Raw genomic sequence first — 25,876 nt, forward strand, 5'->3', positions numbered from 1 at the left:
GCAGGTCAGGTCTGTGAGGAGCAGCTCCAAGTTGGTATGGCAAGAACATGTCCCACCTGCCTACGTGTCTATACAACAAGCACCGAGCATCTCAAGCCAGTACAGGTATACCACTGATATTTTTAGCTCTCTACCTCATACGAAATGAGGCTTCAACAAGAGATACTCCAGAAACAGCCATTTCAAGACTGAACAAAAATTATCAGCCAAAACCCCTACTTCATTACACGCATTTTCCTTCCTCCCCAGAGGAAGCATCACATGCAAGAGGTACAAATCACTGCCAGCAGTGGAGACAGACAGTAGATGTCTGAGATGATTACATTTCTCTTGTCACCCGATGTTCAGCAGAGACAAAAAAATCATTTCATGATGAAAATCCTTTGTCAAAGGCTCTCCCTTGCAGAGAGAGCGCTGTAGCCCAATCTGCTTTGCACAGCACATACCTAACAGTGACCACAGGAGACAGCGCTCGATGCGAGCTGCAGTCCCCAGGCAGAGCAGTGCATTCAAGGAGTTGTTCCAATTAGGTCATCCCTCGTTAAAATTTATTTATTTATTTTTGATAAAATAGATGAAGTTGGTCCTTTAGAAATTCAGCCTTCCCACCATCTCCATCCCATTGCACTGTCACCAGTAGCACAAAATTACAAAGAAAACCACGACTTAAGGAGGGAGCTGGAGAACAATTTGAGCTGGCTTTACCAGTTACTACTGCTGTACCTGTCTGATCACCCCCAAGCCTCCTGGTCTCTCTTATCTGCTCCATTGTGCTCTGCGCCTGCTGCAGATTCTCCACTTTTCAGGGTAATTTGGCATTCACAAGACACTAACTTCAGAAATTTGCTGCTGCTGCTTCTGGCAGGTAGGAACACGCTTTGCTTTACAGCTGTTTGCCGTGCATCTGTTAAAGCATTCAGAAGCTGTGGGGGCAGGAGAAGCATAACAAAATGTATTTCCAGTCTTTCTATCATTACTGCAGTGGGCCAAACCTACAGCAGGTGCAAAAAAGCATGAAATTTCTTCACCTTGTTGCAACACCTGCCCTGAGTTTTAGTTACTCAGTTCAGCCAAAAGACTCATAAACATGTTATTTTAGCATCCCCATGCAAGTTCTCCACATTCAAATAATCCAACAGATATTTTGCTGGGCAGAGATTTTATCCTGATGACTATTTGAGAGGGCTTCCAGCTTCTCCATTGCTTTCTGTGCTCGGCCAGAGCTAGCCTTCATTTCCACCCGGGGCAACTAACCTGTATGAACCTCTTTATTTCCAGGTATATCAGTGCAAAGATGGAGGAGCGCTCCATGCCCATATCTGTACCTTTCTCCTTTTCTTTACAACCACCCTCCTGAGATGCTATTAGGGGCCCAAAACAGTCATAGAGATGGTTTATCAGGGCTTCTGTTACACAGAAGGAGGTGCTGAGGGGTAAAATAGCTAGAGCTGGCACTGCACATTTATTTTACAGCAGTAGGGGTAAAGGCAATGTACTGGTGGATGAGGAGAAGGGAAGCAAGTGCTTACCTCGCAAATTACTGTACTCCACAGCCTTTCCTTTCCTACATCACACCTCTCCAGGTGGCACAGAAGAAGAAAAAAAGGAAGGTGGCAATGAAACAGGCAAACACTTCCTTATCTCTGAGCCTGAGGATCTGTTAGGAAGCTCACCTCCAGGGCTGAGGGCAATGCTCTCCCAGGTCCACACTGCCAGTGTGCTCCATGGTAAGGGCCAGGGAGCCCAACCTCTCCCATGGCTTTAGCTAGGGCAGGCCATCACCTTGCACTTCACCACCCTCCCAGAGACAGGGCCAGAGTCCTTAGCTCTAGGGCTGTATTCAGAAACCACATAAAATTGCAAAGAGTAGCTAGAGATCATGGGTAAAGCAATGAGTTTCTCTACAACTTTTTTTTTTTTTTTTTTTAAATAAGCAGTACAGAAGAAACAGACTATATCACTCCCATACCATGTAACTGGGCTCCTGGGAAAGCATTTATATCCTCTCTCCACACACTCATCGTCAGCATCACCTGGACCAGCTAAATTCCCCACCCAGAGGCAGGTGAGGGCTGTGCTTTGCCCAGCAACAACGTGAACCCAGCTGGTATCATTTACACAAGAGATATGTCTAGATCTCCATGAGAAAGAGTTTTAGCAGTGGAAAACAGCATCTGCAAAATGACTGTTTTATGTTTAAACTAAGGCTGATGGTGCTGGGAGGAAGGTGACTCAGATGCCTCGTACCGTTCCTCCTCAGAGCCCGTGTTTGCGTCATCCTGCGTCAACCATCAAACCAGCTCCGCTTTACTACTGCGGAAACCTGCTCGTCGTGTCCTTGTCTCCTGCCTGATGGCTTCTTGTGTAGGCGGCAGCAGAAAGGCTATTGCACAAGATTGCAGGGCCTGTCTGATGGGAGCGCTGCATTGGGATGATTTCATTTGTGTTTGAACTGGTATTTATTACAGTGGCAAAATGGGCACTTTATCCCTCTGGTTTAGCCTGAGTGGCTTTTTTTTTTCAGCTCACATACCAAAATGATTGAAGAAAACAGCTCTGAGGCACTTCTAAAATAAGAAGAGTCTGTCAGCAACTTCACGGCGACTTTACGTTCATGCCTTATGTTTCCCATGTCAAATCCTTAAAGCAACTTTGGGCTCACTTGGGCTTCCTGCATTTCCCACTGTCCCTCAGAAACATACTGTGAAGGTATAATTGACCCAACAAACACTGAGAAGTCTCAATCCCAGTTGCTGCATCATCCTTCAGGTATATTTTCTCCAAATGAAATTCAAGGAGAAAGGGCTTTAGGAAATGGTTTGCACTCCCTCCTTCCCCAAAGCCCCAATCTGCTTTAATTAAGAACGTACTCAAAACAAAACTCGGAAGCAGCTCTCAAGAGCCACATTTCAGAAGGGTCATAACCGGTCTGATGATAACATACCACTTTCAGTCAGGCCACTGGGACTTAGGAAGATATCTGAAATGTGTTGAGATGATGCAATTCTAGCAGTGGAAGATAAAACACTGTTAGACGTGTCTGCTCTCAGAACCAGCTTTGCCTTGATCCATATGGTCTGCAGAGGGGGTTCTGCCGCTCTCTTTACTGTGCTCTGCTCAGGATCAATGCAAACCCAGTGTATTTAAACTCCCATAAGACAAAGTGCAGCTGATGGACACCAAGTGCAGTCTTCCCAAAGCAGCCAACAATGCACCTGCTGCCAGGTAACACTTCAGGCAGGAGACAACAGTGTACTCAGTGGGTTTCCGTGTCCTCTCTGTGCTAATGTGCAGGCAACAATATGCACAGTACGGCTCAATTTCAGTGGTAAATCCTGCAGTGAGGATGTGGTGCAGCTCTCCTCCTTGTCCTGACACCTGATCTGGCAGTGATGAGCCATGGGCCTGTGGTAGTTTTACTCAGCTGGGCGGCTGAGCTCCACCACAACTGCTCTCTCACTCCCCCTCCTCAATGGGAAAGAGGGAGAAAATATGATGAAAAGAGCTCAAGGGTTGAGATAAGGACAGGGAGATCACTCAACAATTATCGTCATGGGCAAAACAGACTCAGCATAGTGAGATTAATGTAATTTATTACCTATTACTAACAAGCTAGAGCAGTGAGAAACTAAAAAAGCAAATTAGAAACACCTTCCCCCCCCCCCCCCCCCCCCCCCCCCCCTCCCATCCACCTTCTTCTATGTTCTCCCCCTGTGCGGCTCAGAGGAACTGGGAATGGGGGCTGCACTCAGTCCCTGACGCTTCATCTCTGCAGCTCCTTCACAGTCACGCTGTGCCCCTGCTCCCCGTGGGGTCCCTCCCACGGGATGCCGTCCTTCCCGAACTGATCCTGCGGGGGCTTTCCAGAGGCAGCAGCTCTTCAAGAACTGCTCCCACACGGCTCCGTCCCACGGGGTCCATCCGTCAGGAGCAAACTGCTCCAGCACGGGCCCCCCACGGGCGGCAGCTCCCCCCAGACCCCCTGCTCCTGCGTGGGCTCCTCTCCACGGGCTGCAGCTCCGGCCCGGGGCCTGCTCCTGCGGGGGCTCTCCGTGGGCCGCAGCCTCCTCCAGGCCACATCCACCTGCTCCACCGGGGGCTCCTCCACGGGCTGCAGCGTGGAGATCTGCTCCGTGTGGGACCCATGGGTGCAGGGGGACAGCCTGCTCCACCAGGGGCCTCTCCACAGGCCGCAGGGGAACTGCTGCTGCCTGCCTGGAGCACCTCCTGCCCTCCTGCTGCACTGACCTTGGGGGCTGCAGGGCTGGTTCTCACTCCTCCCTCCAAGCTGCTGTTGTGCAGCAGATTTTTTTTCCCTTTCTTAAATCTGCTCTCCCAGAGGCACAAACATCAATTATTGGCTCAGCTCTGGGCAGCAGCAGGCCCCTTTGGAGCTGTTTGAAACTGGCCCTTATCTAACATGGGGCGGGTTCTGGACTCTTCCCACAGAGGACACCCCTGCAGCCCCCTGCTACCAAAACCTTGCCACATAAATCCAATCCAGGGCTTCGGCAAGCTGATGCCGCGTTTGTCACCATGTCACCACCTGTGGCTCAGAGCCGGCCTAGGCAGCACCAAGGGCAAGGCCAGTGCGGCCTTGCTGCACTCAGAGGCCTGATCACACAGCGCTCTATGCACTGCAGGAAGCTGCTGCCACAAGTCAGTGCTACAGAGGCCTGGGGAACAGCTTCATGCTGACAGGTACCCAGGTTTAACCCTGGCTGCGTAGTAGGATTAGCACACAGGCATAGAACCTCCCCCCCCCCTCTTTTTTTTTTCTAGCACTCATCAGACAGCTTCAGTCAAAACCAGCGCCACCACCCTCACACAGTCTCACTTTGTACCACCTCCTGCGGTGACTAAATACAAAAAGTTAACAAAAATAAATTGCTTCTTGCCTCTCTCCAGTCCATCCGCGCCACAAAGGACAGAGGAAGAGCCCTCTGGCCTCAGAGTAGAAGTCTGGGGGTAGGTTTGGGCCACCAAAAAAAAAAATCATCCTTTCGTGAGTCTGAAATGGGAGCTATCAGTCACACAAAGGCTCTACTTCTGTTTCTCTTTTCCCCCATTTGGCTCATTTCTAACACCAGTGTGTTCTTGACATCAGCCCGTTTGGAAAGGTAGATAACTGCACTTAGCCGCAGGCAACCAGGGGCCTCCACCAGGAGCCAGCAGCCTTAAGCTGGGTCACCAACCACTATAAACTGGAGTAGGCCACTGCAGGGATGGCATTAATTGCAGCAAATACATCTTTAACCCTGTTCTTCTAGGTGTAGAACACAGAGTGACCCTCTTAGGATATTTTAGGGACATTTCCTCCATGTGGACCAACTACAAACCTCTGTTTCCCTGGCTGCAATGCTGGTGCTGTGTGAAACACAGCCCAGCAGATGGAGAAGCTTTTAAAGAGGATCTGACAGGCAGGAAAGCAGGACAAACTTAAATAAAACAAACAAAAAACAATTATTTTCTTTCAGGAAACAAGACTAAAAAAATGTCTATTTTTCTAACATTTCTATTAAACACTACCATACTGATGAGAACAAAGGCCATCCTGCCCTGCCCTGAATGCTGGGGCTCAGGGAAAGAGCTATTAAGTTGGGTATTTTTTTGTGTTTTGTTTTTTTTAACTTCAAAGGATATGGGTAGACCAAAAAGTTTTTCTTGTGTTGATTCCTACTGTATGTAGAAAGTCCTATAACTAAATTATCAACAAATTAGCCCAACACCTTCTGAGCAGCATATGGGCATTTTTCTTGCAAACTGCATCATTAGCTAATCTGCCCTCAAAATTAAAGGACTTAATAATCAGCGATCTTTTCTCCAGCTCTGCAGAACAGGTCTCTTGCCCTCTTTGTGCCACTACTTTTCTGTCTACAGAGAGGATAATTTTCCTTTGTTTCTCTCAGAAAACAGGAGGTTAACTTTGGGAAAACTATACATTTTTCTGATGGAAGGTAACACATCTGAACAAAATATTTGTGACCATTAAACAGGTTAAACTTGAAGACCTACATGCATTTTTTTTTTCTTCATACAAAGGACAATGAATCCTCAGCTCCATTTCCTTTTATAAGTTTATTAATATGTTTTGGAAGTGCATTGAGCGTGATGGGAGTTGTCATTCCAATATTGCTCAGTAGTGCCAAGCTAACACCGGTAAATTAAAACCTCTTTTATGAGTACAGGGGAGGGATCTGCCAGTGAGTTATCTCCCATCCACTTTGTAGGACAGATTGCAGATAGAAAAAGGCAGCCTGCCAGGAAGGACAGCTCTTGCTCTTTCAAACCACAGGCGACCTGTCACCAATGTTTCTTTTTCTCCATTTGCTCTAAATTTTGTACTAGCTTCTTGGCCTTGATAGGAGACTCTGAGGCCCTGATTGGGATTGATGTTGGTCAGAAAATTGGGGACTCGAGGAATATTCAATCAAAATGACACAATCACTGAAAAGCCCAAATAACTCGACTGTTGGCATTTGGCCCTGAGAAATGTGTATGAATACGGGGATTTGCAGCAAATAATTTGCCTCAGGTCTGTGTAGGCCACCTGAAGCATCCTGGCTTCTTCCTTCATGGAGCACCAGGGCTGGGACGGGTGTCTACCTTGGAGGGGCTGATGCCACTGCAACATCAACTACTTTTGGCAGCCTGTGCTGTGCTGCTCCCAAAGCAGTGACACGTTTCCATCCATCGCCGCTCAAAAGTTAAAAGCTTGTCATAACATGTCAGGTGGTGAGGCTGCACCGTGCGTCTGATGAGACAACTTCCAGTCCACTGCAGACAGACTGCTCTGGATGCTGAAGAGATGGAGAGTCGGCATCTGAACCACTGAAAAAGGCTTCATCTGCTTATGGCGGAATCTCTCCCCCTCTGATTGCCAAGGGTGACAGCTGGAAATTTGGAGAAATCTTTATATTTTTTTTAAATGTAACCATTTCTCCTGTTGGAAACTTAAGACATTTCTGTAAGCTTCAAAGTTGAGCAAACAGAACAACAACAACAACAATCTGACAAATGCTAGCAATAGGCCATAACATGGAGGCTATGGCATATCCCACACCCAAAATAATGTGTCCTCAAAACCAGACGCTTGAATATTCGTGAAAGGTTGAGGCTGGCATCAAATTATTAGTTTGCCCTGGTTACAAAGAATAATGTTATTTTCAAATTCTAGCCCCTGGGGGCTCTCACAGGATGGCCAGTTACATAAAGGTGAGGAACACAGCTGGTTATGAACATTTCAGAAAAAGATAAAGAAAGTCCCAAGAGAACTGAAGCTGATGCACCCTTAGCTATAGTGCCTTTGCTGATATTTTCCCCTTCACAACCTTTCCAGGACAGTGCTCAGGTCCTGAGGGAGATGTTGGTGCCCACTAAACCTGAGAAGAAGGGGAGCACTGCCCAAGGCTCTCTTCTGTATGATGCTTCGCCTGTGATCTGGGGTGACACAGTGCTTTCAGTTGTTCTCTGAAAAACAAACAAACCAACACAACAAGCCAAGAGGTAAATTAAGAAAATACTATAGTATTAAATGCATTGCAGATCAAGAATTGCTTCAATAGCACAGCCCAAACGTGTCCTCACTAGATTATCCCAATTTCATATCCTTTAGGCAACTTGTCTACATACCAGCACTGGCAAGGAAAAATCCTGTCAGATGCATTTTTTTCTGTCTTTATCCTCTGAGTGTCCAACTCTTTTCTTGCTAAATCTCTACAGTCTGGAGCTCAAATTACCATTTCTGACCAGTGCAGAAACAAATGATGAAATATTCATGCTTTGTTCGTACTTTTCATCTTACAGAAGCAACAGCCAAGCACTAAATTTGCATGATCTAACCAAAGACGACATTTCAAGAGAAAAGTACTTTATACAGTGATATTCGCAAACTTTTATATATCGAGGTAAAAACAGCAAGTTTCTGCCCTTGCTTGTGCAGAGTCACACATTGTTTAAAGAGCATCCCACTAAATTTTCAGAAGATGTGTAAATGTATCATCTGGGCCACAGGAAATAAAGCAGGGTTAAAACACTGAACAAAACTGCACTGAAGTTAACAAGCCTAAGGTTCATAAACCCTGCGATAGAAGCTTGCAGAAATCTTTCAAGGCTCATCCAATAAAGCCCTGTGGCACTTTGTTCTTCCCCCCAAATCTCCATCTGTCTGAGCCAGCATCAGCAGGAAATTTTGCATGGAAGCTTGCCAGATAAAATAGCTACTTCAGCTGGCTTTCAACTACCATTAGTTTTAGAGTGTTCTTCGAGGAATATGTTAAAATCTCTGCAATTTTTAATCTATGTCCTACCCAAGTTAGAGATGGGTCATATCTTGTCTCAATGTACTTAGTACATCTTACAAAAAAGATCATTCATGTATGCTTTAATTTTACATATGCAGTTATTTTCCATCTGCATACTGCCCTGTTCACCTCCGGCTACACTGAAAGCTGAAAACGCTCCTGCTTCCTGGGGATGTTCAAAAGTTAATTTAAGTCAATTTAATTAAATACATTTCACTCCCCTCGGAATTGCCCCAAACGTTCCAAATACAGCTGCCTTACAAGTGGACTTGGCCCTTTACCCTCGGCATAGGTTAGACTTCAATACCTATGTTGACTCGCTGACACAAAGGGGAGTTTGCCACAAGGAGCTGGTGTGACAATTGACTTCCAGCAGCTATTCATACCTTATTTTGCAAATAACTTCTTTGAGATGTATTTCTTCCCCCAGGACAGCGCAGATGACATAACGTGCCATTGAATGCTTCCAAAAGAAGTTCACTGAAATTTGGCACCTTGTAGATTTGTTTTTGTGAGGACAGAGAAATTATTAGTAGTGATATCATAACATTTTTTTGCAAGCTCTTCTTTCCTTGAAAAGGCAGAGACAAACACAGTCTCCCTGTGAGCAGCATCTTAGGGAGACTATGTTCCCTTGAGACACAGCATCTCTCTGCTTCTGATGGGAGCCCAGCAGTAGCTCTTCCAGCTTGGCCTCCACCATCTCGGTTGCACCCAGTACCCCAGCTCCCAGAACATACACCACTCTTTAGCAGGCTAAGATGCTCTGAAATTAAACACTATTTACCAGATATTCTTGGGATCAAACCCCATTTTGCTTGTCATTAATGACCTTCAGAACAACAAGACCTCTTTAAGCAAGATCTGGCTGTGTGGGCCAAGGTGCATTTTTGTTGTTTCAAGGAGATTTTGGCAGGTTCCTCTGGAGTGTCGCAGTAGTTCAGGTGAATTTACAAGGACTATGCCCGATTCCTGAAGCAGAAAACCTGGGGAGCCCTGGACCTTCTTGGAGGCGCTGTTGGCCAAGTTACTCTTCCACAGGCTGTCCCCTCTCTGCCGCCGTATTCACAGCCTGCCCAGGGGACGCGGTGGCTGGGTCACGGTAACAGCTGAGCAGGTCCTGGCTCCCCAAGGCCATGCCCTTGCTGCCCTTGGTAGGACAGGTAGCCGTCACGTAGGGCTGCGTATAAATGATTGATTTTTCACTCCTTTTTAAAACTCACTTAAGCGTTTTGTCTTGATGAGGACACACAGCATTACAGGGACTTTGCAGAGAAATGCATGAAAACAAGGTCTGTCATTTCCAGGGTTTAGCAAACTCAAAAGCATCTCCTTAAATTTGTAGAACAATCATCTTCACAGCAATGAATTTTAATTGATGTTCTTTATCTATTAATACAGGGGAAATATTTCTTTTTATATTTTTCCTAGTTGGGATATGTCATTTTTGATCTACATTTTCATAATTATTGGACTATCATTTCAAACAAAAAGTGCCAAGCAGGGTATTTATGCAAAGCGGTTCTGCCTCAGGCATTAATGAAGCACGATACTACGCAGCAGGCACAGTTGTGTTGGGTGTAATGATACAAATTGGATGTAAGTAATACAATTATTTGTGGTGTAACACAAGCGCTGCACAAATAGTGTTCCTGACAGTAAATACTGTTGTTAGGATAGGAAGGTGCCGCTAACGCCACTAAGCATTACAATCAATTCTCGATAACATCATATGAACCAAGCTAATAAATTGGGAATTATATGCCTCCTGCACATTCCTGCCTATGTGAGACAGGACTTGCTTGCTAATAGAGCAACAAATAATCCCGCTGGAAAATCAGTCAAGGAAGCTGCAAGTTAACAAACCAAAGAAATCCCCAAACGCAGCACTTTCCGTGGAGGAGAACAACTTCTACAAATGCAAGGAGGACACGGAGGGTATGTAAAAAAAAAAAAAACACTTTCTGCAAAAACAGCTGTGAAGCTGAGCCTCTGTCTCAGCCCCAAGACTGAGAGCAAGCAACAAACCCCCCAAACCCAAGAGGCAGCACCCTGCTGAATGCTCAGCAGTGTGAAAGGCAGAGCAGCTATCACGTGCAATGCAGGGGCACTTGGTTTGCTGCTCACCGTACGTCTGTGCCCACTGAAACGTCCTGCAGGAGGGAAGGGCAGGCTGCCTCTGCTGCACTGGAAAGCAGACCTCCACCCCCTAACACGAGATGGTTCAGCAGGTCTGGAAAAGACTGTGAAACGTGAGTCACCGGGCTGGAAAAACAGAGCGCAAATTATTTGGAGAAGTTGCTCAAGCTTTCAAATAAGCTGCTGGCGCTCTCTGCAAAGGGAGTGTTAGCAGCTCTCCTGTGATAGACTCAGAGGAGAGATGAAGGCTAATGTAAGCCTCGCCATTTGCTACAGGAGAAATTGGAGAAATCACTCAAACGAGGCAGGGATTAAACTGGGACTGAGCTCAAGGAAATTTAGATTACAATGATGGAGAGGAGGAGAAGATTAAAACTCAGGGCTGAGTGAGTAATGCACAACAAATGTATTCAAATGAATCTCCTCCATCGAGGCACTTCCAGAGCTCCCATCACCTTGCAATCTTTAATGCACTTGCTCTGCTGGAAGGAAGGCAGTGCTGCTATTTCTCTCTCTGGTTTGGGGAATGGAAACACAGGGAGGTTAAGTATCTTGCTCAAGGTGACCCAAAAAGTCTGCTCCAGAACAGAAGAATGAAGCCAAAACTGTCAGGTCTCAGCACAGACAGGGGACCATCACTCCTCCTGTGAACAGCATGTAACTTTGGGGGAGGCACTCACTCCTTGGGCTTGTCCTCCAGCTTGTAGTCGAGGACTGCAGATCCCTGGCCTGGGACACACTGCCAAAAATCCCATAGCCAGTGCCAGCAGCTTCCCCAAGCTCTTCTCTGCTCAGCCATTCACTTCTGCGGAAGGCAGCAGGAGTTTCTTTGGGAGCACCAAGAGGAGCAGAGCAAGGGTGACGCACTCGGGCTGGCGTGTTTACCACTCCTTTAGTGACCACAGGGGTAGAGCCACCCACACTACTGAGGGTGCTGAGCCTGTGCTGTGGGAGGGGAAGAGACCTGGGGCACCTGCCTGATGACTGGATTTGCAATTACGTTGCCTCCATTTGGATCCCACACGGATGTGTGGATCTCACCACTGCAGAACTGGATCCTCACCTGTCAGGGTCTCTGGTTGAAATAAGCTGCTGGAGAGTCTCTTCCTTGTGCCTTCTGAGCTTGAGCAGGCAACGATTTGTGACCTAGCTGCTGGGGCTATTTGGTTTTAATGTACGTGAATTTGCCCAGACCTGCTGGAAGTTCACTGCATGCTCAGCATCTGCCCCCAGCCCTGTGGCCTCACTGAGTGCAGTGCCAGTGCCTATTTTTTATTTTTTTCTGTTTAACAAAGAGAGATTTGGCTGGACTTGGGTGCTTTTGCAGACCTTGCCATGTCTGCAGGGTGCACATGAATGTGGGGAGGCTCCAGCAGAGCAGCCCATGCTGCAGACTGTGGGCATGCCTCACACCCAGCCCAGGCTGGGGAACAGCCTGCATGACCAAAGCAATGCCCATGGCATGAAAATCTTGGCTCTGCATGCAGACCTGGGAATAGTACTGTCTCCAAGACTGGGAGCAATTTTTACCCGCATCTATATTTTGCCTAGGCTTTCATTACACCTTTCCAGCTGCCAAAGTACATTTTCTGTTGGCACCTCATTTGCAAGAGGTCTTTCTTTCTTTTTTCTCTGTCCTTCACACAGCCCATTTGCTGCTCTCTCTGCTCCCAGAGATGACACCTCCCAGTTGTTTTCTCTAGGCTGCACCGGCTTAGCTGCAAGGCAGCTCGCTTTCACACCTGCCACGAAAATCTCCACCGAACATTTCCACAAAACTTCAGTGACCGCTCTTGAGTCCCACCAACTTCTGCAGGGCAGCTGCAGTGCTGAACCTGGCCAGCAAAAAAAAATAAAAAATAAAAAATAAAAAAATAAATTATGGGACCCAATCCCAAATTCTGTTACAGCCCAGAGAACTATTTCAGCAAGTGGTGGATGAGGTCTCATCCCTTCATAAATGGAGCTGCCTGGTGGCTTGCTCATCTGCATCCCCAGCCCCGACCTGGTGCTGTAGCATCCCTCCCTCCCTCCATTGCCTTGGGCTCCCCATCAGGGGCCTGTGTCCCACTGCAGCCAGCGTGTGTGTCCAAGTGAATGTGTTGGTAAATAATTTATGTGGGCATGATTTACATGCTTAATTAGCTTTGCTTTTAATTGCAGCATTCACAAGGCAGAATATTTTACCACAAAGTGCTGTGCCTGGAGCCTGTTTGATTAACTACAGAAAGAAAAGCATTTAGTAGCATAAAACTGAACCACCACAAAGTCAATACATATTAAAGGATTTGAAGGGCTTTTTTTTTTTTTTTTTCAGCTAAACACATTTTATGAACAGCAGGGAAGACAAAATTCTGAATTCAGCGCTAGATACCTTTTTTTTTTTTCCTTGCTGCTCTGCTGCAAACCAATCTCGGGGTCTTGCAATCTGTTTTTTTTTTTTTTTTTTTTTTTTCTTTCCCCACTGGAGGATAAATAAGTGATGTAAAGCCTGGACATCATCTCAGTCTATCTTATTTCCCTTGCATCAAGCTTTGGGAAAGGGCAGCCAACATCCAACATTTAACCCCTTTGGCCGTGACCCTGGCCACACGTTAGCACGTGATCCCTGCAGTCCTGGGGGCTGGTTCTGCGCAGGGAAATTAAGGTAAATCCTGTGCTGTTTGTATTAGCTGCCTCGAAGATATATTGCATCACAAAATTAACAAAGCCTGCGCGGTATTTTAGGAAGAAACCCGGAGTAACCGCATGTACGAGCACCATCTATTGGCTGCACTATTGCTTACAGGGTGCAAAATGCATCCCATTTCTCCACGGCATGGCACAAGCGACAGTCCTGGACTCCAGGAGCTCGTTTGGGACAAGCAGCCAGGCAGGGGCCAGTGGGGATCGCCAGCAGGGAGCCCCGGGTCACCCAGGCTCTGAAGGGAAGTTTGGTGGCTCTCTACCTGGGGTTGTGGTCCTGATGCCCTCTGGAGCAGCCTGCCTGCTGCTACAATTAAGGATGCTCCATTACCCTCTTTTCCTACAGGGATAATCTATTTTGGCCTCGGCAGCCCGAGATAATTAACTCCAAACAAGGTTTTGGGAGCATTCGGGGTGTTTGGCCACTGCTCCTGCTCTATCGTTTTAAGAACAAAGAGCTACAAATCCACAGCAATTTAGAGTCTGACTTTCCAATTAAGGATTTGATGTGTTTTTATGCCTTTGAAGTGACAATATTTGTCAGGCCGTTTGTTCAGTGCATTGTCTGCATGTGCAGTTACACAGGAATTGGTTTAATTAAGGTTAATTGGTGCATAATTAGAGCTGCTGCCAACACAAAAGAATGGCTGCAGACCAGGGAGAGAGTCGATTTCTATCCAGCTCCAAAGGACAAATAGCATCTAGTGGAGATTACAGCTGAGTGCTCAAAACCTAAACTGCTTCATATATTAGCACTGCTTTTTGTAAAACAACATGTCTAGCTGCTTGGCAGTGCTCTCCCCAAGGCACACAGTCCTGTCCCAGTAAACGAAGTGTTTTTAAGGGTCGAAGGTGTCTGCGCTACTAAATCGTTGCAGTTGGATACTGCCCTTTGCCAGTGCAGGGGAACTGCACGGGATGGGATGTAGAGAAGCAAAATGGAAGCAAAAAGGGAGGAAAAGGGGTCTCTCAAGAAGCAGCTGTGACTTCTGGCACAGTAAACTCACCTGTAACTGCTGGTGTGGCACGATCCTGGAGGCAGGCTGCAGCCCCAGCTGTGAGGCGATGCCACCAGCGCTTGCAGGACAGCCCCGGCGCGGTTCTGGTGTCGGTGCCTGGTCTCTGCGAGTGTTGAGCAGGATGATCACCACAGAGCATCTCCCGTTGCTGATAACCCAAGAAGACCAAAGAGTTTCCACAAGGAAGAGTCTCCAACCCCACCCCGTAAAAACACCACCAGCCTTCCCATTCCCACTGCACGCAAACTCCTCGCTATGACCACGGTGAAAGGAGAAGCAGCAATCCTGGGAGGAATCAGCATCACCAGCCCCTTCGCTGTCCCCACACATGTTCCCAAAAACAGCAAGGTGGTCAGCAGGGCGATATTGGAGAGAAACCCCCAGATCCTGGCACAGATCCCCCACGGGCCACCCTGCCAGCAGCAGCTCTCGAGACATGCAGCTGCATCAGGTGCTACTGGAAGCAACTCAGGCTCTCGGTACTATTTTTGAGGAAAGCCAGTTTGGCTAAAAGGTTAGAAATGTCAGAACAACTTGCAAAGCCCTCGTCGCTGAAGTTCCTCGCCAGGCAGGATTTCTTTCTTGCCCTCATTGGGAAGTCTGCCTCTTCTCCACCTCAGCCACACCGGCGCTGGTCGAGCCAGCCTGGCACAGCCCCAGGGAGGTCCACCACAGCTTTGAAGAAGAAATACATAATTCTGTAAGTTCAGCCCTGCAGGTTGGAGCCTGCTGGCCTAAACCTCTCCCCACTTTGCTCCTGGCGCTGCCAGCGAGGGCACAGTGAGGGCACAAAACCAGGTGTTGCATACTCACAGTTAAATACTCGCTTAGGCCAAGCCATGACCACAGAGCACCTGCAGCTCCCTGCTGCCTACAATGGGGTCCTGTTCTCCTTAATTTAGCTGTATGGGAATTAGACGACCAGTCCAGCATCCCTCTGTGGACCCTGGGAGAGACCAGGGTCACCCAAAGCCAGTTCCTTCTTCCGGAGGTGACCACCTCATCCCCTGCACAAAACTACTCATCATTCTTCCACCTGAACCCCCTCACATATATCAAGTCCAAGAAAAAACTAAAGGCAAAGCCATTTTCAGAGCAGCCCAAAGGAGCTGTCAGCACTAAATCTTAAAGAATAATAAATTATGAATTAAAAAAGAGTGAGGAGGGAGGGGAAAGGATTGCACGTCTATGAGAGCCTCACATGATACAGGTGCTTTCAGGTTGCTAAGCTGCAGGGAACAATTCAGGAACAGCTTCCAAGGGGCACAGCGATGAAATCAGTGTTACAGGAATCAAAGGGCTTGGTACATGCATGAACAGGAAAAGCTGCTTCACTATAGGTAACAGTGAAAATGTAAATAAGTAAATATTCCTTCCCCGTTGCACAAACACAGAAGCGCAGCTTCTGACGACACAGAGGATTTGGGATTTCCACAGCACTGATGTCAGAAACTACTTAATGCCTTGGCAAGTGAAGGATGAGCTGGTCTCTCTAGCTAGAACTGGAGAATTTCAGGAAGGGCAATTTCCCAGAGCTGGGGAAAAGCTCTATGTTAAGACAGAAAAGGTGAAATTAGCTGCTTCTGAAGAGTTTCCTATGCAGGAGCCAGCTGACCACGTGGCATAAATCAGCACAGCTCCGCTGATGAACAGGCTGGTGCCAGGCAGAGTCTGAACCCAAAAGGAACAAAAGTCCCTTCCAGCCAGAACTTGGGGCGACAAAAAGCTTTCTGCTTCTTTCAAAGACAACACGGCTCACATGATGTGGGATCCTAATGGCAAGGTTGCCGGCCATTTCTCTATTATTATGATTAATTTCAGGATCCAATGGACAACATAGCTGTGTAGATCACCAGTGGATGCTGAACAGGCACACAGAGAGGCATCAGCATTGCCAGAAGAAAATAGCACTGACCTGTCATATGAAGAGCTTCTTGTCTGCAGATCTTGAGGAGGGGGAATGTGGCACGAGGATAGTCTTGACCGGCAGACACGATGTGCTCTGGGAAGCTGGAGGTGGCATGGAGGGGCCTGGCAGCTCCCCAAGGGGATAGAAAGCTTTTGCTCACTCTCAGGTCAAAAATTTAAGATGAGGTTTCCCTCCAGCCCTCAAGGCCAGCCTGCCTCTGCAATGACCCTAGTGGTTCTTCAATGCAGTCACAGATTATCATCATTGATGGGAATCTGCTGCCTCTAAATTCAAGAGGGCTGTCACGCAGGAGTAAGACATGTGTGTGGACTGCCCCTTGTCCCCTTGCTTCTCATCTGCTGGATGGCTTCTCCCCTTCCCAGCACAGCTGCTGAATGGAGCATCAAAATCACGCTGCGTTCAGTGAGCTAGTGGGTATCCGGTGTTTCCCTCTCTGTGTTGCACTTGCATTAGACGTGTTTTTTCAAATGATGTTTTGCATTGATTCATTTTCTGGGTGAGCAGTGCTATTTGACGTGCTCTGCTGACTGAACTTCATGTCAAGCATGTTTTTTAGCAAAGATTTTTGTTCGCACACTGAGGTACACAACTGAACAAGTAATCCCTGGCTGACTGCAGAGTCTGTTGATGCAGTGTCCTCTTTAATTGTTGCTGGCTTATTGGTCATCCTGCTTATTGATTGCAGTCAGTAATATACTCCTGGAGAATTTCTAAATATAACTCCACAGAAGACTGCGCAGCTCTAATCATCTTCTTACACAGCCTTGCACCAAGCTCTAATAACATCCTGAATATCTTCTCTAGAATAAGTCAGATGAGCCTGATTTGAGGTACAGAAATGGCTCATTATACATTTATTATTTGCTGGTCACAGTAGCCTTGCTGAGCTATCAGTCCAGGCGGTTACACAAGTGATTCTGCCCATTAGGTGCTGTTACTCCGTTAACACAATGAACTTTGTTTTCTCATTAATAAGTGTGTTAAAAACAGAATGCAGAGTATATGAAAAGGTTATTATGTCTTTCATAATGAAATGCATGTTAGGCCATAACTCAGACACCAGCTAAAAATCACAAGCCTATTAAAAAGAAATTGTGCTTCAGCCCATTCAGTCGAGGCAGTGTATGTGGGAGATGGCAAGCAAGAAGGGAGCAGGAAAAAAATAAATTGGAAGGGGACTATTTAGACACAGCCACGTAGATTGGCACTGCCACTTGCCAAACAGAAGAAAATACTTTAAGTAGAAGGGCCAAAATACAAAACCAGAAAAAATTAGACAACCAATTTCCACCAAGACCCATGACTATAAGTGTAGTAGTAATTCTTTCTAACATAGAAGATTTCAGTATTTGAGAGCAATGGTCCCAGAGTACTGCCAGGTGTGGTGCTGTAGCACTGCCCTGGCTCACGGTGCTTTCACAGCCTTGCTTTGCCCTCTTTGGCTTTTCCAAGGTGGGGCTGAACCTCAGGGCAAAAGGCATTTCCACTCACGTCCTAATGATGTCCTCTGCCACCTGCAGCAGATGCAAGTCTGAGCGATGCTCTCAGCCTGTATAACTCCTCTGGAAGTGTCCAGACCAAGCCAGGACCAACTCCGCCGATGGCTGATGCAAAAAGAGGCAGCCATCCCCTTTACATCTCAGAGGATGGGGTTGTTTTCAAGACATGGCAGACGGCAGGTTGTTTTTTTTTTTTATCTTACCACGAAGGAGAAGTGAGCGTGATGCAGCAATTTTCACTGGATTGCACTATAACACACACAGCCAGGGCTTTCTCCTGCACACCTGGATTTCTTGTTTGGGGATGCTGCTTGTTGCTTGGTTACGGGATGCTGCCACAGTTGAAAAGCGCTGCTTGCAGTGCTGAGGAGAAGGAATTGCTTCTTGGGGAGAGGATTATCAGGGACGTTGCTGGTACAAAGCAGGCAATGATGTGGGAATGATGGAGTGACATCAAGGGAAGACAGTACTGGTATTTCTCTGTTCTAGATTTGATTAAAACAAACAAAAAATCATCTTGAACCCTGTGAATGTCACCCTAACAACAACAAAGAAAAAAAAAGCAATAAACAGCAACCCCAAACCCACCCAGAAGCTGAATGTATTTGTGGTTCTCCAGCAGGGGCCATGTCAAAGTCCCTGTCCCTGGCCATAATAGTCCATTACCATTAATGTTGCCACACCAGCTTTGTACCTGCAAGCAAATTTACTCCGTGAAATTTGCACTTGTCTCCATATTAATGAAGTAATTGTTTTCTGGATTTATTTTTATTGCTAATTACTTTAGCAGCTTTATGCGCTCCTGGCTTGCTTCAGTAAGCATTTAAGGAGATGCCTTTTAATGGAACATTATGTAATACGGAGAATTAAACAAACAACTCCGAGTAATGAGAGAGGTTTTACCTTCAGTTCTGAACCAAGTTACATCAGGTGGCTAGAGGAAATCTCACTTTAGTGGAAAGAAAAGGAGGTCTGTTACCACATGGACAGTGCCACCCCCTGCCAGAAGCACCCAGGTCACGCACCACGCTTGGGACACCTGAGGTACACCACAAGCAGGGGCTGGGGAAAGCCGTGACAGGCAGCCAGGTACAGGGGCAATGTGTGTGCACACCCCTGTGGCTAGGAAGTGGGTCTGTGTTTGAAAACCTCTGCTCAAACACAAGTTTCATCCCCTGTCTGCTCTCACCTGAAGACCAGGCTGCTCCTCCCTGCATTTCTCGGTACAGACAAAATGGACAACTACAGAGACTGAACTTCTTCAGGCTTCCATTGAAGCCAAACCCAGTAATGCCATTGCAGTCCCTGTCTTGCCAATGCTCTATATGTAGCAAATGCACATGCCCAGATCTACTCAATAGTCGCTTTGTTTCCCCAGCTCACACAGCATCTTTATTTAACTCGTCCAAGGATGTGCAAAAATTCATTTGCATAAAGCTCAAGCTGTACAAGACTCTCCGTTCTCACACACCACCAAAAACTTGGGCTTTTTTTTTCCATATTTATTCCCTTGGCTATATACTGGCTGAGTCACATACCGACGAGCATCCAACCTATATTTGTTACCGTGCATCTGTGCGGACAGAAAAGCGCAACCGCAGCCCTTTCTGCACACACGGCTCTGCTTCCACGAGCTGGTTCAAAAGAGGCCGAGGTCCTTAACACACAGAAACCTACAGAGGAAATGGCCACACGCCTCCACCTTTGGATCTGGAGCTGCAGCCTGGCCACCCAAATTGCCAAGGTGTGAAGGTCTCCAGGCCATGAACCTTTTGTTCCCTCCGTCCCAAGCCTCAGCCCCCATTTAACTGCCTGGTGCCAGAACTGACTTCAGCTTTGCTCTGGCTCTTAGGGGCATGCCTTCACACATCATTTAACCTCTGCCTGGCCGTGTCTCCCCAGGGGAGGAGAACATCACTCTCAGCCACAGGCAGGATGGGACAGATACCAGGTCTATGCATACAGAGAGGTACAGCTAATTGACTTCTGGGCACAGATGCCCTTCTCTATGCAGATAGCCAGATGCACGAGAGCCTTTTGATTGAGCTTAAACCACAAGGGGATGTGCTGCTGGGTAACATCTCTGCCTCTGAATATCATCAGGCATTTTACATACAAGACAGCACCAAGGAGAGCCCAGGTGATGCCAACAAACGGGCTCCGACTGCCTTCAGCACAGCTGGGACAAGCCTGCAGTGACCCCAAGGGGAAGATGATTGACTGAAATACCATATACCACTGACTGACTGGTGACTGCAGGGGAGAGTCAGTGACAGGTTTTATTAGTGCTTAATTAAGACAGATAGAAGGCTACTTCCCTTGGTTAATTTGCTCCCCTGAACTTGCTCGCACTCTCTATTTCAAAGTGAGCGAGACTTAGAAAGGCAAAGCCAGTGTGTCGAGCATCACAGTCAGCTTCGCTCGCCCAGAGAAGTTAGCATAATCCTTGCTGAGCCTGGAGACTGCCTCTCCAAGGGATTCTGTCCTTACAGAAGATAAGGCAGCTGATGCATTGCCAGAGCACACTTATTAGAGAGAATAAAGTTGAGAGGAGCAGCTCTGCCTGGCCAGCTGCCCAAACCACTCCCGAGCAGGCAGGTCATACAGGCAGGCTTCAGCTGAACAGCACCAGGACTTATGCTGCTGCTCATGGCTGCTTTGCCCTCTTATTTCTGGGAGGGCGCAGGGAAGGCGGCTGTTTTCTGTGCCTATGTTGCAATGCAAAGCGAGACAGGACATCTCTTAATGCTCAAGGTCAGCAAAAAGGCCTCCTCACCTCCAAAATTGTGCATCCTTCTTGCCATTGCCCACAGAAATTCCTGTGCATCTGGTGCTTTTATGATGGGACACTGCTTGCTGTTGTAGAGTGGCTCAGTTTCTATTTCTGTTACAATATCTGAGAATTGGAGAAAAAAAAAAATGGAAAAAAGTGCAATAGCCTTGAGATGGCTAACATCTTGCCAGCATTGGCTGGGTGACTCGAGGGGCTGACCTTTACAATTCTGGGATTTTCTCCTTGTGCTCTGGCTGCCCAGAAGCTGTCTGGCACCAGCTCCGGCTTAGAGCAGAGCGTGGACTGGTGGAGCTCCAAGCCTGGCAGAAACCTCCCAGCAATGCTGTAATGAATTTTACAGAACCAACAGTGTAGATTTCCATATATCATCCATACGTGCAATTTAAAAGACAAAAGATAAAGCAGAGACATCTGAGGGGAAGCTCAGTCAGTGGCAGGGAGCGTGCACGCACCCGCAGCACAGGCAGCATCATTTCCACCACCAAGGCCACCCCAGAACAAAGGCAGTCACGCAGGGAGGCGAGCCCTCCTTCCAGAAACATCAGGCAGCACTGGATATCAAGTCCTAAGAAAACACTGCCTTCCCATGCTCCACATGCAGCGAACGAAGCAGGGGGAGGATTGTTTGCCACAGCTTCTTTCCAAGGATTATGTAAGAAAGGAACAACAATAAAGATGTCTGAAAAGGGAACATTTGTTCCCACGCTGCAAACAACATCCAAACTCGCAAGGCCAGGTGTGGCCACACCATCTGATGAGTCAGCCACTGGTCACATTAGGAATGTACTTCACACCTTCCCTGAGAGAAATTATATTTTTTTCCTCTTATAAGGAAAACAAACAAATGGAAACACAACTGAAAAATAAAACAGAAATTACTGCTGAATCTGAAGATACTGCTAGCCCCAGTACGTTTTCCTAGTCCCTCACCTAGCACCTGACTTGCCTGCATGAACGAAACACTATGTGGCTGTGTCAGGGGAAAGGGAGCTGTTGATTGGGGTGATTATACCCGGGCAGCGCACCTGCATCAATGCCAGCTCTGTTCTCGTTACTGCCAGCTCGCTAGGTGGGTGTCAAGAAGTTTAAACAAAGTCAAGACACCAGGTCGGTTCCGGTGTCTGACGAAGATGCCTATGTGCTATAGCTGATGTGCTGTACATCTGGGGAGATGTATATAAATATATATATATCTCCTTCAGAGCAGTCTGGTAGGAACATGACTGGTGAAGACCAGAGGATCAGCAAGCAGTGCAACTTCTTGTACTCCTCCTCACCCTAGAGCACTTTTTTTTTTCTGATGGAAATCTTTTCTTAGGCAAGTAAGTGGACTTTTAGTCATTTCCCATGACCGCAGATCCAGATTCTCCCCGGTAAATCAAGTACCTCCACCATGACTTACCGCCTGCTTGAACACAAACACTGTGTGTGTCCCTCAGTGGGGCTGACCATCCCGAGACAGCCTTTGTCTCATGGACCAGAACACCAGCTCGTCAGCCCAGACACTGCTGATGACAAATTGCTGAGGGGCAATCTTCTCAATAGTCTTTCCCTGATAATATCCCATGCTTTCCTCTTAAATCTGCAGAGCACTTTGTAGGCAGAAGTTAGATTTCAAAACACCCCTCATGCAATCAAGTATTATTAACTCGGCTTCCAAAGCCCTGCTTGCTGTCAGCTTAGCAATTTTCCCCCAACATTTTTCCACATATCCGATCACAACAGTTATGCCTTATTAGAGAGTCTCTAAACATCCATTGCAAAAACAGCTACAACACTGAGAAAATGCACTTGATTCCCTTACTTTCTTCGAGGAGAGCGTGTCATCCATTACCATGTTACAGGTAAAAGCTTTCTCTAACACGGCTGTTGTGCAGTTTGAAGACAGAGGTTTTATTTTCATTCCAGATCAGCAATCTCATGAGAGATTTCCATAGTGCAACTGAGGATTATACTAAAGTAGAGGTAGAAAGAAACATTTCTGCTATTTGAACGGAGGTATGTTTTACTCATGCATTTAGGGTTGAAAAAACAATGCTCAGTTGTAGAGAGCTCTCATTTTCCAGCAGGTTTTGCATCCTGTTAAAACAGCTCAAAGACTTCGATGTGAATTTCCGACTGGTGCCTGTCCACTCCAAAAGGCTTTTTGTGTAAAAGTGTACAAACAATTATTCTATTTCAATCTTTTTGCCCTGCCCTGCTCCAAAACGTCCCGTTCACGCTGTACCATTGGGCAGCAGCAGTTTCCCCCTCCATCCTAACAGCAGGAACGGTGTTATATTCCTTTCCCACACCCGCTGTCTGCCTCGCACAGCCAGGCAGGGTCTGCATGGTACCTAACAGCAGGACACCTTGTTCCTCTTTTCCCTCAGGCATTATAATACTTAGCCCGATTAACATTTTTTGCATGATTAGCACGCTATAAAAGGAGGACGGTTGCTATCGTAGCCTGCATGTGGGTACAAATAAATCCGTCTATTTAGTAGATCCAAACACAGCCACAGGAAAACAAACCCTATTCAGAGAATCTTCTTTCTTTTTCTCTACCTGTTTACTGAGAGGTGCTCAAATGCAACAGAACAGGAATACTGATCCTTTTGCCTCCCTCCTACACTTTCAGTTATTGTTCTCCTACAGTTGCCTAATTAACAGCTTCTGGTTATGCATTTAAAAAACAACAGGCGCTGCTGTTAATTATGGATATTACATTGCCAGGATAAAATAAGAATCTTAAAAAAAAATAAGAGAGTTCTGTTAAAAATCAGCTTTACTTGCTTTAGTCACCTCAGCGCTGTGCAAGCATGGTAGTTTATATCCAAAAGTGCTGGATTTTGTCAACACCCTTGAAAGGAATTAGACTGAAAATACTTTGCAAGTTCACATAATGGCATTCAGCCTTCGAGTCTGAAGCAGTGGTCAAAAAATAAAAGGAAAATACAGCCGCAGCTCAGCAACACCATTGCACAAGCCAAGCTCTTCAGCTGGGGAGCTGCAGTTCAGGACTCAAGTGTGCGTAACTTTACAACCATGCACAGTCACCGTATGGCAGTTCTGAGGGATACCTCAAGCCCAGATACTGGCTCCAGGGACAACAGACCTGGAAAGAGCTCCAGAGGCTGACCCTTCAGCAAGTGCCCCTGTGGGATCATGCACCAGTTGGCTCAGCACCCCTCCTGCACGTGTCCCCACTTTGGACACTGTGGATGTGCTCTAGGGACACCTCTGCAGCTGGTGGGACAGAAGCCAGGCAGATGTGTCCCTCACTGCTTTGAGGATCACTCACGGAGAGCAGAGCTGAGATGGCCAAAGCGGGCACTTGGGCGGTGCAAATGGCTCAGCCCTTAGACCCACAGTTCAACGCTTGCCCCAGATTTCACACAATGCTCTCCCTTAGCCACTTGGCCAAGCCAGCTGCTCACAGCTGTGTAAAAACCAGTGGCGCAGCACAAGTCTGCTCTCAAGTTCCTCAAGCCAGGGAGCACTGCTCCCAGTTTTCTTCCCTGCCATCAGCAAATACCATTTTATAAAAATAACAATCCACCCCTAAGTCAGAAGAATAACATCTCCTTGAATCACCGTAATTAAAATGTAAATATCCATACATTGCAGCTCCACTGTGTACATCACATGAGTAGCCCTCGCTGGTGTTACCTGGTGAATACCACGCAAACACGCCAGGATTTGGAAAAACAATGTCAGTCATATTTGAAGTTGCCAAATATTTCTTGATGCATTTCTATCTCTTCATAATACCAGTGTGCACAACAGCCACAAGCAGGTAACTATTATTTTGCGATGGTGTGAAGTTTACTGCTTACTCGTGTGGAATGAAACAGCAGTTGCTGCGTTCATTTCCTCCGTACAGCACATTTAAATCAGAATTTTATAGGTTCTGCACCATTATGTCCTCCCAGGGCTGGCAACATCTGGAACCCCCAAAAAATGTCGAATCAGCATTACATTGCCCCAGACCCCCAGCTGGCTGATGGTATCAGCACTCCTCAGAGGGTCTTTAAGATGGGGAGCTTTGCAACTATAAATAGTCCCAAGGAGTGATTCCCCTCCAAATCCACAGTCCGGGACGCACAATTCACCTCTAAGCAACGTATAAAAAGCTCCTGTAATTTATTTATCCATCTTAAGTTGGACTTCAAATTACATATTCTGTTTTGGAGGGAGGGGAGCTAAACTAAAGCAGAGTTAATTGTGTTTAAAAGTACATTTCACTTGAACTGAAGTGGAATTTTTCATTTGAAAGTGCTGAAATTAAACGCGCTGCCAGGTTTTGTTCTTTCCCCAAGCAAAGCAAACGTGCACAAATCCACCGGAAAGATTCGGTGATTCAGTTGCCCTGAAATTACAGTTTTGAAGCAGGACAAGACGAGGCCCCAGCTCCAGGTGCCTCCCTGTCAGTAAGGCAGCGGTGACAGCAGACAGAGCAGCACGTGCCCGGGATTCACTCGGCACCACCTCAGAGCACGTGGGCCAGACGGTGACTGCTGGATTTCATCCTCATGGTCCTCCCACCAGTACTCCCAGAGCACTACAGCCACTGCCCCACTTCCAACCTGAGCCAAAAGGTTGGCCAGAGCCCAAGTCTGTTTCTCTGGTAACCAGAGACATCTGAACCCGTGGTTCCCATGCTCAGCTGATTACACGGCTGCTCGCTCCTGGGAGGCGATTTGCTGCTGGCTGGTGTCATTACAGCTAGTCAGGAGATTTGTCTATCTCAACACGGGTCTTCAGGGCTCCAGACGTTAGTAGTTTGGGATCATTTGCTACGAATAGTTGTGGTTTGGAGTCCTACACACTGTCGTCATTTGGGTTATGACTTTTGTCAGCGCGCAGCCATTACTCAGCTCTGATGAAACGATGTAAGAAAAAGATCATCTCCATAAAGCTGATAAGAAATCAGAGCCTTTCATGTTCAAAGACAACTGACATCTTGCTCCAGGCATGGATAAATAGGCTGACGGTGCAACATAAAGTTATGTGCCTTAACCAAACTCTCTTTATAGGGAGAAATACAATTCACAAAGAGGAATACATAGCAGATTGCTCCAAGGAACCATAAAACTAGATGGTTGGCAAACACTTATCTGAACAGCTTTTCCTCACACTGTTTCCATTACTCTCTCTGGTTAGACAAGAAATACCACAAGACAACACGTTCTCTGGGAAAGCCTGAAGGACCGAACCCATATGTCAGTAGCAATCATACAGATATGGGGCTGGCTGCCATTCTGTGAATGTGGACACTTTTCCAAAGTTGTTGGTTTGGTTGGTGTTTAACTTCTTGAAATATGGGGGGGGGGGTGGGTGGGAAGATGGTAACTCACTTATTCCATTAATGAGGCAACCATAGCAAAAGCTGAGATACTGTTACTTAAGATGTTAAATTTTGAAATTAAAATTCATGCAAATTGTGTTAATTGTTAAAGAAAAACAAAAAGCATATTTTTTCACTGAAATTCATTGCCACTTCTTAATGCTATTTCTGTCTGGCA

The 25,876-nt window shown here is 46.8% G+C and overlaps 1 long non-coding RNA gene across 5 annotated transcripts in view; it reads right to left on the reverse strand.

Annotated features, from left to right (window-relative positions):
- Positions 1–3,970: 3,970 nt before the first annotated feature.
- The window catches only part of LOC106036599 (uncharacterized), a 41,579-nt gene continuing 19,673 nt past the window's right edge, over positions 3,971–25,876 (reverse strand). Inside the window, exons 7-13 of one of the 5 annotated variants that reach the window (XR_010830006.1) lie at positions 20,568–20,691; positions 20,352–20,471; positions 16,062–18,060; positions 14,685–14,821; positions 14,135–14,294; positions 8,690–12,277; positions 3,973–7,470 (exon numbers count right to left, since the gene is read on the reverse strand). This is a non-coding gene — a long non-coding RNA (uncharacterized lncRNA). Of the gene's footprint in view, positions 7,471–8,689; positions 12,278–14,134; positions 14,822–16,061; positions 18,061–20,351; positions 20,472–20,567; positions 20,692–25,876 lie in introns of all 5 variants that reach the window. The other 4 variants (XR_010830007.1, XR_010830008.1, XR_010830004.1 and 1 more) reach the window with 4 other exon arrangements.

The sequence above is a fragment of the Anser cygnoides genome, chromosome 3 (genome assembly GCF_040182565.1).
Source record: "Anser cygnoides isolate HZ-2024a breed goose chromosome 3, Taihu_goose_T2T_genome, whole genome shotgun sequence".
In the NCBI taxonomy this organism is placed as follows: Eukaryota; Metazoa; Chordata; class Aves; order Anseriformes; family Anatidae; genus Anser; species Anser cygnoides.